Source organism: Chiloscyllium plagiosum, unplaced genomic scaffold (genome assembly GCF_037043375.1).
Source record: "Chiloscyllium plagiosum isolate Xiang-an unplaced genomic scaffold, Cpla_swu_hap1 HiC_scaffold_49, whole genome shotgun sequence".
Taxonomy (NCBI): Eukaryota; Metazoa; Chordata; class Chondrichthyes; order Orectolobiformes; family Hemiscylliidae; genus Chiloscyllium; species Chiloscyllium plagiosum.
The window spans coordinates 12,901,582-12,915,530 of NW_028270187.1; positions in this window are offsets into that span (position 1 = coordinate 12,901,582).

Consider the following 13,949-nt stretch of genomic DNA (forward strand, 5'->3'; position numbering starts at 1 on the left):
GTCAAGATTTGCACCTTGTCTAGACGATACATTCACATACTGAATCAGAAACTTTTCTTGTACACACTTCAGGAATTCTTTTCTGTCTAAACCATGAACAATATGGCAGCCATAATCTATGTTTGGAATGTTAAAATCCCTCACTGTGACCACACCATTATTCCTGCAGATTTAGGATCTCCTGACAGGTTTGTTTCTCAATTTCCTGCTGACTGTTAGAGTGTCTACAGTCCAATCCCAATAATGTGATCAAACCCTGTCTTATTTCTCATTTCCATCCAAATAATTTCCATGGATATAAGCCCAGGAATATCCTCCCTCAGTAAAGGTGTGATCTTATCTCTTACCAAACATGTCACTCCCCAATTTCCTTTGCTGACCCCTCCCCCCATCCTTCCTATAACATTTGATTCCTGGAACATTAAGCTGCCAGTTGTGTCATCCCCAAACCATGTCTCTGTTAGTGCTATGATATCCCAATTCCAATCCCATTTTCCTAACCATGTCCTGAGTTCATCCTCCTTCCCTGTTAGGCCTCTTGCATTGAAATAAATGCAGTTTAAGTTATCAATCCAACCTCATTCTCTGCTATGTTCCTGTCTGCCCTGGGTGTTTGACTTACTGACTACCAACCTCAGATTGATATCTTTGTTCACTATCTCCCCGGTTCCCACTGACCTCACCCCACACCCTCACCTTACTAGTTTAACCCCTCCCCAGTAACTCAAGGAAATGTTCCTGCCAATATAGTAGTCCCCTTCCAATTCAGGTGTATTCCATCCTTTTTCTACAAGTCATGTCTTCCCCAGAAGAGATTCCAATGATCCAAAAATTTGAACACACTATGTGCACCAGCTCCTGAGTTGGGCATTCCTCTGCTCTATCATCCTATTCCTATCCTCAGTCGCTCGTAGCAGTGGGAGTAGTCTAGATATTACTACCAGAGAGGACCTCCTTTCTAAATTCTTGCCTCTCTTCCTTATTCTTCCTTCGGAATCTCATCCCTTTCCCTTCCTGTGTAGTTAGTTCCAATGTGTACGCCCCTTTGTGAATATCCTGCACTCTCTCCGAGATATCCTTGATCCTGACACCAGGGAGGCAACACATTATTCTGATTTCACGCTATCGGCCAGAGAGACGTCTGTCTGTGCCGCTGACAAAGAGATGCGAGTTTTGTAATTTGTAAAAGGAGGACCTTCGAAATCGCGACTATTTCCATCGAAAACGATAAAGGCAGCTGATGTCAGGGAACACTGCCTTGATGTCGGACAAGTTTCCCTCTAAGGCACTCACTCACCATGCTGACTTGGAAATAAAACCACTTTCTTTCACTGTCACTGGATCAAGACCCTGGAACTCCGTGTTCATGGCATTGTGGGCAGTACATGGACAACAGCTGTTCCAGAAGGTGGCTCAACACTGCCTTCTCAAAGGGATGGAGAATAAATGCTAGGCTCAGCCAGTGACATCCACGTTCCAGGAGTGAAAAAACAAAAACAGCTGGGGTCTTCGTTGTGGCATACATTACATCACAAGGTTTCTGTCTGCAGCATACCTGACACTAAAATCTGTCATCCATGACAAGCTAAATCGTGTCCCTGTGATGTTATTGCACACCAGGTCTGACTTTTGCACGGGCCTCCTGACCCAGAAATAAGCACTGATACTGTGATGCAAGACTCTCTCCATCAGTTATTTTCTGCCTTCGTAAGAATGGTCCACTTATTCCATCTCTCTGTATGTTACTTTGGGCAAGGAGTTAATATTTGTGGATGAGGAGTCAGCAGCATTAAATACCACAGGTGACATTCGATCAGACATGATGTTATCGAATGGGGAGAACAGAGGATGGGCCGAGTGGCCGCCAGCTTCTCCACTCCCTGATCAGATTGTGAGAGAGCCGGAGGGAAATGTTATTAACATGACCCGGGAATGATCTCCATTGGATCTTCATAAAGGGGCAATTCCCAGCTTGAAACCTTCTCTGCCCTTTCCCCCACAGCCCCAGTTCCTTTGTAAGAGGGCTGTTGGGCTGTTTATAGGAGGCCGAGCGGAGCAGGAACTGGTCCCGGAACTTGGAGTAAGCGGGTTGAGGGGGAAGAGAGAGGCCTGTCTCGGGCTGTGTGTGGGCCTGCTGAGGGAGACAGAGCAGGAGGATACTGCTGTGGGACATTCTCGTAGTTTTTAATCCTCTAAACACTGAGGGGAGTTCATTGTTTGGCTTCTGTTTCACGCTGTTTATTGCGAATAGACATTGAAATAAAGGACAGTAGAAATAAATGTGATCAATATAGCAGGCACCGGATAAACGTATGTGAAATCGTGCCCAGTATTTGTTTTTAAACAGTTAATATATTGGGAGCTGGACATTGAACTGTGTATTCATTCCATTTGTGGAGATGTCCATATGTTGGTGAGTTTATTTTATCCAAGTGAAATGTTTTAGAATTGGGGAAACAGAAAAAGACTGGAAGGAGCTCAGGGCTTGAGTGGAACCAGGATCTGCACTGTTCACCTTGCCCTGTTCAAAAACAAAGAATTATAATGATCATGGCCTGAATATTGTATTGATCATTTGATGTCTTCCTACTCAGCTGCTAGTGATGTACAGGAGCTCTCTCTCTTGTCTTTCTCCAGGCAAATATTTGATGGATCAATCCAAGCTGCTTCTCACACCCAGCAGGTATGTTACCACTGTCAGCGAGGAGAAGGTCCTTTCCACTGTCTGAGTGGATTGAGTCAGACACACATTGAGCTCCATTTCCAGAAATATACATTCAATCCAAGAGGTAAACACAACTGACGATATATAAATCTATATTATTTTGCCCTGTTCTCAGTGCTTACCACCTCAGTGACAGTAAATTCCATTATTCAAAGCCAATTATCATTTATAAGATTAGAGCAGGTTAGATTGTATGCTTATAATAAATATACATTTATGGGCTGCATTAAATTCATATGTAGATTTGGCATTTTTAAAGCTACAATCAATTAGAACAAACTAATCATGGTGTTACATGGTTATAACAAATATATATATGAAGTGTATATTTGAGTGCAGATATAGAAGTAATGTTGGACATTTATGAGTAACTGAGCAGGACAAAATTATTCTTTTGAGAAACAGTTCTCCTGTACAAAGACAATAATCAAACAATGTAAATTTCAAATGAACCTCTTGGTCAAGCCTTATCTACAGAAGATGCTTCTAGAGAGGATGCTTAATGCTCATTCACACACGTACATACACATCTGTGTCTGTCCCTGTCTCTCTATTCCCTCTCTCAGCCTAGTGTTGATGAAAACACACTTTATGCACGCTCTCATTCTGGTTGAGTGCCTCAGTAATGCAGAAGCATTTCCATACTTTTTTTAATGTATGAAACACTGATAAGACCTTAAAACCACCTCATAAAGTGTATCAGAACTGGAATCACACAGAGACATACAGACAATGTTGGTGTGATCTCAACCAGTACCACTCTTTAAAGTGATACAGATTGGCAGCACAACAGAAAACTCACTCTCACTTAGCCACTTAATGATAAAAGGGGGGAAAAAAATGCAATTTAGACCCACAACTACTTCCAGATATGGACAGTCATAAATTGACTGTCCACATTAGTAATCGCTTCGGAAGATGTTCATATTAGATGTTACATTTTTGCAGTGCCCAGCAGCAACTGCCAAAGACTACTGCACACATAAAATGTAAAAAGAAAGCTGAAATTGAATACAATAAAATTCAGATCCTTGGCAAAGATAAATATTGAACCAACATTAATCCCTCAGTCACACAGGTTTATCAAATATTGAATGGGTTTATCCTACACCCTGCTGAAAAAACAACTGAACATAGAGAATGGCATCCATATACTCGACTTGTCACTGTTTCACACAGAGCAAAACTGGCACTTTAGGTATTCAAAGGCTAATAACTGCAGAACTAATCTCAAATTGGCATTTACACCGAGACACTGGCAGTGAGTGAATGAAGATTAGAATCCCAACAATTAGTGGAAACTGGTATGGGGAACAGATAAAGAATAGAATGTCCCAGTGCAGACACAACAGGCTGAATGGTTGTACCAATTCTGTGATTGAGTCATAAATCACAAAATGCATAAGAGATTAAGGCCCAATCTCAACACCGTAAACACTATTATCAGATTGAATCTCAGTCACAGATTTTTTTTTTTTCTAATTCATTCATGGGATGGGGGTATCACTGACTCGGCCAGCATTTATTATCCATCCCTAACTACCCATGCAGCCTCATTGATGTGGGTCTGGAGTCACATGCAGGCCAGACAAGGGAAGGCTGGCATTTTCCTTCATTCAAGGACATTACTGAACCAGATGAGTTTTTCTGACAATCAACAATAGATTCATGGACGTCATTAGACTCTTAGAATGTTATTGGCTGCCAGAGAATTGAGCAACTTTGGTATATAAGAGTTGAACGTGACTGGAACTCATTGGGAACTTCACTCTCACAGTCACACAGCAGAAACTGGCATGTATAGATCAATTCCTAAATTCTTACATGGACACAGCAGAAATTGACATGTATACATCAAGTCCTAAACTCTCGTATGGACACAACCAAAACTGACAGACATTGATTGATATCTGCTCTCACAATATTCACATTGCCGCAACTAAAACGGAGAGAACAATAATCATGCGTGCACACATATGCCAGGTACAGTATGAAAAATGAATTTGCACATTTATAAACAAGAAGCTGACAGATACATATTAATAACTGCACTCTCAGATGCACAGAGCAGAATCTGACAGGGACAGGTTGGTAAATAACTCTCACATGTAGTTGGCAGTAAATTTCAGAGAAAGATTGATAACTACACTCTCATATTCATAAAGCAGAAACTGACAGGAATAAATTGATTATGCTCCCAATATCAAATCACATAAATTGACGTGTACACTTTTATAACGACTCTCACATATTCACAGAGAAGAAACTGACAGGCAGAGATTGATAACAAAACAAAAATTAGTGGAAAATTCACAGGTCTGGCAGTGTTTCAGGTCTAGTGACCGGTCCTCAGAACTGATGGTGGCAAGGAAAATGCACACAATGTGGTCTCCTCTATGTTGGGGAAACTGAGAGTAGATTGGATGTCCACAATGCAGAGCACCTACATTCTGTCCAGACAAAAAGACCCTGAGCTTCCAGTTGCCTGCCACTTCAAAACACCACCCTGTTCCCTGGCCAAGATCTCTGTCTCAGGCTTGCTGCAGTGCTCCAGTGAAGCTCAGTGCAAGCTGGAAGAACAGCACCTCATTATCTGCTTGGGAACTCGACAGCGTTCTGGACTCAATATTGAGTTCAACAACTACAGAGCTTGAGCTCTCCCATGTCATTACCCAAAACCCCACATGTCCGGCCTTCTTAACATTTAGTCTGCTATTATACGCTACCAATTGTTAGCCACTAACAGGCCCTATTAATAGGCTACTCACCCACTTAGTCTGACAGATTAGATTACTTGCAGTGTGGAAACAGGACCTTCGGCCCAACAAGTCCATACTGACCCTCCGAAGAGCAACCCACCAAGGCCCATTCTCCTACATTTACCTTTTCACCTAACACTAAGGGCAATTTAGCATGGTCAATTCACCTAATTTGCACATTTTTTTAACTGTGGGAGGAAACCGGAGCACCCGGAGGAAACCCACGCAGACACTGGCAGAATGTGCAAACTCCACACAGACAATTGCCCGAGTGGGAATTGAACCCGGGTCCCTGATTCTGTGAGGCAGTAGTGCTAACCACTGTGCCACCATGTCACCCCACTCCTCTGTCTGTCCGACTGCTCTTCTCTTTCTTTGGACTCTATCTTTTACTCGTCACCCTTCCAATCAGCCTATCTTCTGTATAAAAACTAATATTTTCCTACCTATCACCAGAAAATACAGAAGTTTGAATACATCACCCAACAAACTCAAGAACAGCTTCTTTGCTGTCATCAGACTTTTGAATGGACTGCTCAAATTTTAAGGCAAAAGTGGGTAATGCAGATGTTGGAGATTAGTGTCCAGATTGGAGTGGTGCTGGAAAAGCACAGCAGGTCAGACAGCATCCAAGGAGCAGGAAAATCGACGTTTCGGACATTCCTGATGAAAGGATTTTGCCCGAAATGTCGATTTTCCTGCTCCTCAGATGCTGCCTGACCTGCTGTGCTTTTCCAACACCACTCTAATCTTGCTCAAGTTTTAACATTAATCTCTGTCTCTCTCTTTGCAGCTTTAAAATTATATTGCGGATTCTGTTCTATTACCCTGATACATTTTGTATGATATTATCTGCCTGTAAAGCACACAAAACAATACTTTCCACTGTATCAAAGTGCACTTGACAATATTAAATCAGATCAAATCAAATGGATAACTACACACACATATTCATATAGCAGAATCTGAGAGGTACAGGTTGATAACTGCAGACACACAAACTGACAGGAAAAGATGAATAAATACACTCAAACACTGACATTAGAGCCTGACAGGGAAAGATTGATTAAATTCTCACATTCACAAAGCAGAAACTGATAGCGACAGGTGAAAACTCGGCTCACACATTCACATAGTAGAAACTGAAGGATTGACAATTACAGAAACATATTCACCAAGAAACTGACAGCTATAGATTGATAACTATATTTATGTATTTACACAGCTGAGTCTGAAAGATACAAATTGACAGTTACACTCACTTTGACAAAGAAGAAAATGACAGGTAGAGAATTATGACTGTACTCCCACGTTCACATCGCTGAAACTGACAGCTACAGTTTGATTAATACAGCCACATTCACAGAGCAGAAGCTGATGTGTACTGCTCAATAACTGTATTCACATATTGACAGGAAAGAAACTGACAGGATCTGATTGGTATCTACACTGACATATTGACATAGTAGAAACAGATTGACAATGACACTCTGGTGTCAAATAGCAAAACCTGACCCGGACTGTTTGATAATTGCACTCACATACTGGTATCGCTTAAACAGATAGCGATGAATATCTGCATTTTCACAGATTAAACTGATGGGTTTAAATTGATGACTGCATTTAATATTCATACAGCAGAAACTGACAGGTAGAGACTAATATCAAAACTCACGTTCTCATAGCTGAAACTTACACGTTCAGGTTGATATCTACATTCTCAGACACACAGGAGAAACTATTAGGGACAGATTGGTAAAGCAAACACACACGTTCGCAGGGCAGAAACTGACAGATATATATAGATAACTAAGCTCACATAGCCACATCAGACAAACACATAGGGACTCATCATATTTATTTAAAATGTATGAATTGTATTTATGAACCAGTCCCTGGCAGTTTCCTCTATGTAGATACACGAGTTCAGTTACCAATCTGCCAGTTTATGCTTTGCGAATATGTGAGTGTAGTTATCAGTCTGTCCCTATTGTCTCTGTGGTGTGAAAATGTAAATATATTTACCAGAGAGTGACGGGGACAGATTGATAACTGCATTCACTCGCATATTTGCACAGATTATGTGGATTGATAATTACAGTTTGATAATTACACTCAGATATTTACAGAGCAGCATTTAACAGGTTCATCTTGATAATTGTCTTCACACATTTACTGAGCAGGAACAGACAGCTATGGATAGATAAGGAAATGTTTATATCCAGACACGCACTTGCATTAGATTATCCCATTTGTAGAGGAGTTGGTTAGTATCTGGTTCTCAGCGAATTGGTACAGATTTTTTTGATACAGTCACCAAAGAGCAGCTAAGGCCAAGAATAGAATCAGCCCTGTGGTCCTGTTGGAATTGCTGTCTTGAAGGAAGAACAGCCAAATGATTATTAAATTATTCCATTGACTTAATGTTGATTTACAGATGATGTCTCTTCTGTCTCCCTCCAGACAATTATTTGAAGGACCAAGACAGTGTAATATGTCCTCGGTACAAAGCCAAGTGTGATCAGTTCCTTCTAACAAACAGCAGGTATGTTACTGCAGTCAGACTAAAGAACATCCTTTCCACAGTTACAGAGCAGATTGAATTAGACACACATTGACTCAATTTCCAGCGATAAATTTTCAAATGAATAGTCAACTACCTCGAAGGAATTACAATTTTTTTCTCTCTCTCCATTCCTTACGTACATCTCCCCATTTGTCAATAATTATTATAAATCACAGCCATAGAGTTATATAGACGTAGAGCACAGAAGCAGACAATTCGGTTTGACCCATCTATGCCAATCAGATATTCAAAACTAATCACGTCCCATTCGCCAACAATGGTGCCATTTGCCAGCACTTGGTCCATATCCCTCTAAATTGTTCTTATTCATGTCGCACCCACATGCCTTTTAAATGTTGGAATTGTTCCAGCCTCCACCACTTCCTCGAGCAACTCATTCCACACACACAAACCACCTTCTGCATGAAAACATTGCCCCTTAGGTCCCTTTTAAAACTTTCCCCTCTCACCTGAAACCTGTGCTCTTTAGTTCTGGACTCCCCCACCTCAGGAAAATGCTTTGTCTATTTAGCCTATCCATGATCCTCCTGATTTTATAATGGTCAGAATTTTATAAAGGTTATAAAATACTATAAGGTCACCCCTCAGCCTCTAACACTCCAGAGAAAACACCCCCAGCCTCTTCAGCCTGTCCCTTTCGCTCAAACACTCCAACCCTGGAAACAATCTTGTAAATCTTTTCTGAATGTTTCATGTTACACAACATTCTTCCGATAGAAAGGACACCAGAATTGCGCACAATATTCCAAATGTGGCCGAACCAGTTACCTGTACAGCTGCAACATGACGTCCGAACCCCGAAACTCTATGCTCGGACCAATAAAGAACAGCATACTAAATGTCTTCTTCATTATCCTATCAACCAGCGACTCCACTTTCAAGGAACTATGAACCTGCACTCCATGGTCTCTTTATTTATTAAAACTGCCCAGGACCTTACCATTAAGTATATAACTCCTGCCTTGATTTGCCTTTCCAAAATGCAGCACCTAGCATTTATCTGAATTAAACTCCATCTGCCACTGTTCACCCAATTGGCCCATCTGATCATGATCCTTTTGTACTCGGTGGCAACCTTCTTTGCTATCCACTACCAGTTTTGGTGTCATCTGCAAACCCTTTATGTTCACATTCAAATAATTTATATAAATGACGAAAAGTAGTGAACCCAGCACTGATCCTTGTGGTTTATGACTGATCACAGGTCTCCAGTCTGAAAGGTAACCCTCCGCCACGACCCTCTGTCTTCCATGTTCAAGTCAATTCTGTGTCCAAATTGCTAGTTCTCTGCGATTTTCATGTGATCTAAACTTGCTAACCAGTCTACAATGAGGAAACCTGTCAAACATCTTACTGAAGTCCTTATAGATCACGTCCACTGCTCGACCCTCATCAATCATAGAGTCAGAGATGTACAGCACGGAAACAGACCCTTCGGTCCAATTCGTCCATGCAGACCAGATAGACCAACCCAATCTAGTTCCACCTGCCAGCATCCGGCCCATATCCCTCCAAACCCTTCCTATTCATATATGCATTCAAATGCTTTTTAAAAGTTGCAATTGTACCAGCCTCCACCACTTCTTCTGGCAGTTCATTCCATTTACATACCACCCTCTGCATGAGAAACTTGCCACTTCGGTCTTTTTAATTCTTTTCCATCTCACCATAAACCTATGCCCTCTAGTTCTGGACTCCCCCACACCAGAGAACATACCTTGTCTATTTATCCTATCCATGCCCCTCATGATTTTATAAACCTAGGTAAGTTACACCTCAGCCTCCAATGCTGTAGGGAAAACAGCCCCAGCCTATTCAACCTTTCCTTCTAGCTCAAATCCTCCAACCCTGGCAACATCCTTGTAAATCTTTTCTGAATCCCTTCAAGTTTCACAACATCCTCCTGATAGGAAGGAGACCAGTAATGTATGAAATATTCCAAAAGTGGCCTAACCAATGTCCAGTATGGTCTCAACATGCACTCAATATTCTGATCAATAAAGGAAAGCATACCAAACGCCTTCTTCACTATCCTATCTACCTGCGACTCTACTTTGAAGGAACTATGCACCTACACTCCAAGGTCTCTTTGTTCAGCAAAACTCCCTCGCACCTTACCATTAAGTGTATAAGTGCTGCTAAGATGTGCTTTCCCAAAATGCAGCACCTCGCATTTATCCAAATTAAACTCCATCTGCCACTCCTCAGCCCATTAGCCCATCTGATCAAGATCTCATTGTAATCTGAGGTAACCTCCTTCGTTGTCCACTACACTTCCAATTTTGGTGTCATCTGCACACTTACTTACTATACCTCCTATGCTCACATCCAAATCATTTATATAAATGACAAAACGTAGTGGACCCAGCACCGATCCTTGTGACAGTCCACTGGTCACAGTCCTCCAGTCTTAAAACAACCCTCCACTATCACCCTCTGTCTTCTACCTTCGAGCCAGTTCTGTTTCCAAATGGCTAGTTCTCCCTGTATTCCATGAGATACAACTTTGCTAACCAGTCTCCCATGGGGAAATCCTCTTCGTTACTTCTTCAAAAAACTCAATCAAGTTTGTGTATCATGGTTTCCCTTGCACAAAACCATGTTCACTGTCCCGAATCAAACCCTTGACTGTTGAAATACGTGTAAGTTCCATCTCTCAAGATTCCCTCCAATATCTTGTCCAACACCAATGGCAGGCTCACCAGCCTATAGTTCCCTGGCTTTTCCTTATCACCTTTCGTAAATAGTAGCACCACGTTAGCCAACCTCTAGTCTTCCGACGCCTCATTTGTGACTATTGATGATACAAATATCTCGACAAGGGACATGCCAAACACTTCTGTAACCTCCCACAGAGTTGTACAGTATATCTGATCAGGTCCTGGGGAATTATCCACCTTTATGCATTTCAAGACATCCAGTAATACTACTATTGTAATATCGACATTTTAAGATGTCACCACCTATTTCCCCCCATTGAATATCTTCCGTGTCCTTCTCCACAGTAAACACTGATGCAAAGTACTCATTTGGTATCTTCCCCCATCTTCTGTGGCTCCACACAAAGGCTGCCTTGCTGATCTTTGAGGGGCCCTAATCTCTCCCTAGTTACCCTTTTGTCCTTAATGTATTCATAAAATTTTTTGGGAATCTCCTTAAAACTATTTCCCAAAACTATCTCGTGCCCCCTTTTTGCCGTCCTGATTTCCCTCTTAATTATACTCCTACTGTCTTTTCTTCTTCTAAGGATTCACTCGATCTCTGCTGTCTATATCTGACATATGTTTCCATTCTTCTCTTAACCAAAACCTCAATGTCTCCATCATCCAGCTTTCCCAACACTTCCAGGCTTGCCGGTCACCCTAACAGGAACAGACTGTCTCTGGACTCTTGTTACCTCATTTTTGAAGGTTTCCTATTTTCCAGCCTTCACTTTACCTGCGAGCATCTGCTGCCAATCAGCTTTTGAAAGTTCTTGTCTAATATTGTCAAGCCCATTGATATTTTACACTATTTTTCAAGGGGTTTAGACTGAATTCTTATCTGAAATAGATGCCTGGGAAAGGCGTTAAATCTACATTTAATATGACATTTTTAAAGTCAAGATGGAAAAGAAAATCAGACCGTAACATCATTTCAAAAACCATATATAACATAGACGTTAAATACAGAGATAGAAGGAAACCAGACAAAAGTCACCAATTTACTGGATGAAACAGTGTTATTAAGTTTATTAGTGATTGGGCAGGACAGAGTTAAACCTTTAATGAATTTTTGTCACATACAGAGACATGACAATTAAATAATGTGAATTCCAAACACCCATTGTGTGTCAAAGCCTGACAAATAAAACTGAACATGCTAGGGGCTGGAAACAAATGTAGAAATTGCTGGAAAAATTCAGCACATCTGGCAGCATCCGTTGATAGAAAGTCGAGTTAATGTATTGGGGCCAGTGACTATTATTCAGAACTGACTTTCTCCAGGAATTTCTAATGTTGTTCCTGACAGTGGAAAATAATTACTGCAGATGCACACAGCAACTGACTGATTCAGAATTAGTTCAAAATACAAACATCATAACTGCAGAGCAGGGACTAACAGTTATGGAGTTCCATATACACTGCAGGCAACAGGAAATGATCCAATCGAGATGAATATCACTCTCACATGGAGTCACTGTGGTCTGCAGCAGTCAGAGACATCCAGCTAACAATTCTACTCCTATTCAGACAGCATTCCAGTTCCATCAATGTATCATGGTGGCAGAGGACCTGCCATCCCCACCTTCAGCACAACATCAGCTCAATACCATTTTCTCAAATAATCAATGCGATCACATAATCGTGATTTGAAACGATGGAGTAGGAAAGATTTAGTGAGACAATAGAACATAAAATGACAGCACAGTATACTATTCCATTTTCATCCATATGTTTATCCAATGACCATTTAAATGCCCGTAAAGTTGGCGAGTCTACTACAGTTGCAGGCAGAACATACCATGCCTCTACTACTACTCTGAGTAAAGAAACTACTCTGATATTTGTCTTATATTTATCATCCCTCAATTTAAAGCGATGTCCCCTTTTGCTAACCATCACCATTCGAGGAATAAGGCTCTCACTGTCCACATTCTCTAACCCTCTGATTATTTTATGTGTCTCTTTTAAGTCACTTCTCAAATTTCTTCTCTCTAATGGAGCCTGATGTCCCTCAGCCTTTCCTTGTAAGACATTCCCTCCAGACCAGGCAACATCTCAGTAAATCACCTCTGAACCCTTTCCAAAACTTCCACATCCTTCCTGTGATGTGGAGACTAGAAGTGGACACAATTTTCCAAGTGCGGCCACACCAGAGTTTTGTAGAGCTGCAGCATGACCTCATGGGTCCAAAACTCAATCCCTCTCCCAATAAAAGCTAACACATCATATGCCTTCTTAACAAGCCTATCAATCTGGGTGGCAACTTTCAGGGATCTACGCACATGTATACAGATGTCTCTCTGCTCATCTACACTGCCAAGAACCTTACCATTAGCCCAGTACTCTTTATTCCTGTTGCTCCTTCCAAAGTGAATCATCTCACACTTTTCCACATTAAACTCCATTTGCCAGCACTCAGCCCAGTTCTGCAGCTTATCCATGTCCCTCTGTAATCTGCAATGTCCTTTGGCACTGTCCACAACTCCACTGACCTTAGTGTCATCCACAAATTTACTAACCCATCCTTCTGCGCCCTTACCCAGGTCAGCAGTGGACCCAAAACAGATCCTTGCGGTACACCACTAGTAACTGAACTCCAGGATGAACATTTCCCATCAACTACCACCCTCTGTCTTCTTTCAGCTAGCCAATTTCTGAACCAAACTGCTAAATCACCCTCAATCCCATGCCTCCATATTTTGTGCAATAGCGTACCATTGGGAACCTGACTGAAAACACCTTATGAAACACTTTACTAAAATCCATATGCATCGCATCAACTGCTTTACTCTCTTCTATCTGTTTGATCACCTTCTCAAAGAACTCAGTACGGTTTGTAAGGCATGACCTACACTTCACAAAATCATATTGACTATTCCTAATCAACTTATTCCTATTGACATGATAATAAATCCTGTCTCTTCTAGACATTTCCAACACTTTACTCACAACCGAAGTAAGTCTCACTGATCTATAATTACCAGGGTGGTCTGTACTCCCCTTCTTGAACAAAGGGACAACATTTGCTATCTTCTAGTCTTCTGGCACGATTCCTGTAGACAATGACAACAAAGATCAAAGAAAAAGGCTCTTCAATCTCCTCCCTGGCTTCCCAGAGAATCCTAGGATAAATCCCATCTGGCCCAGGGATTATCTATTTTCACACTTCCAGA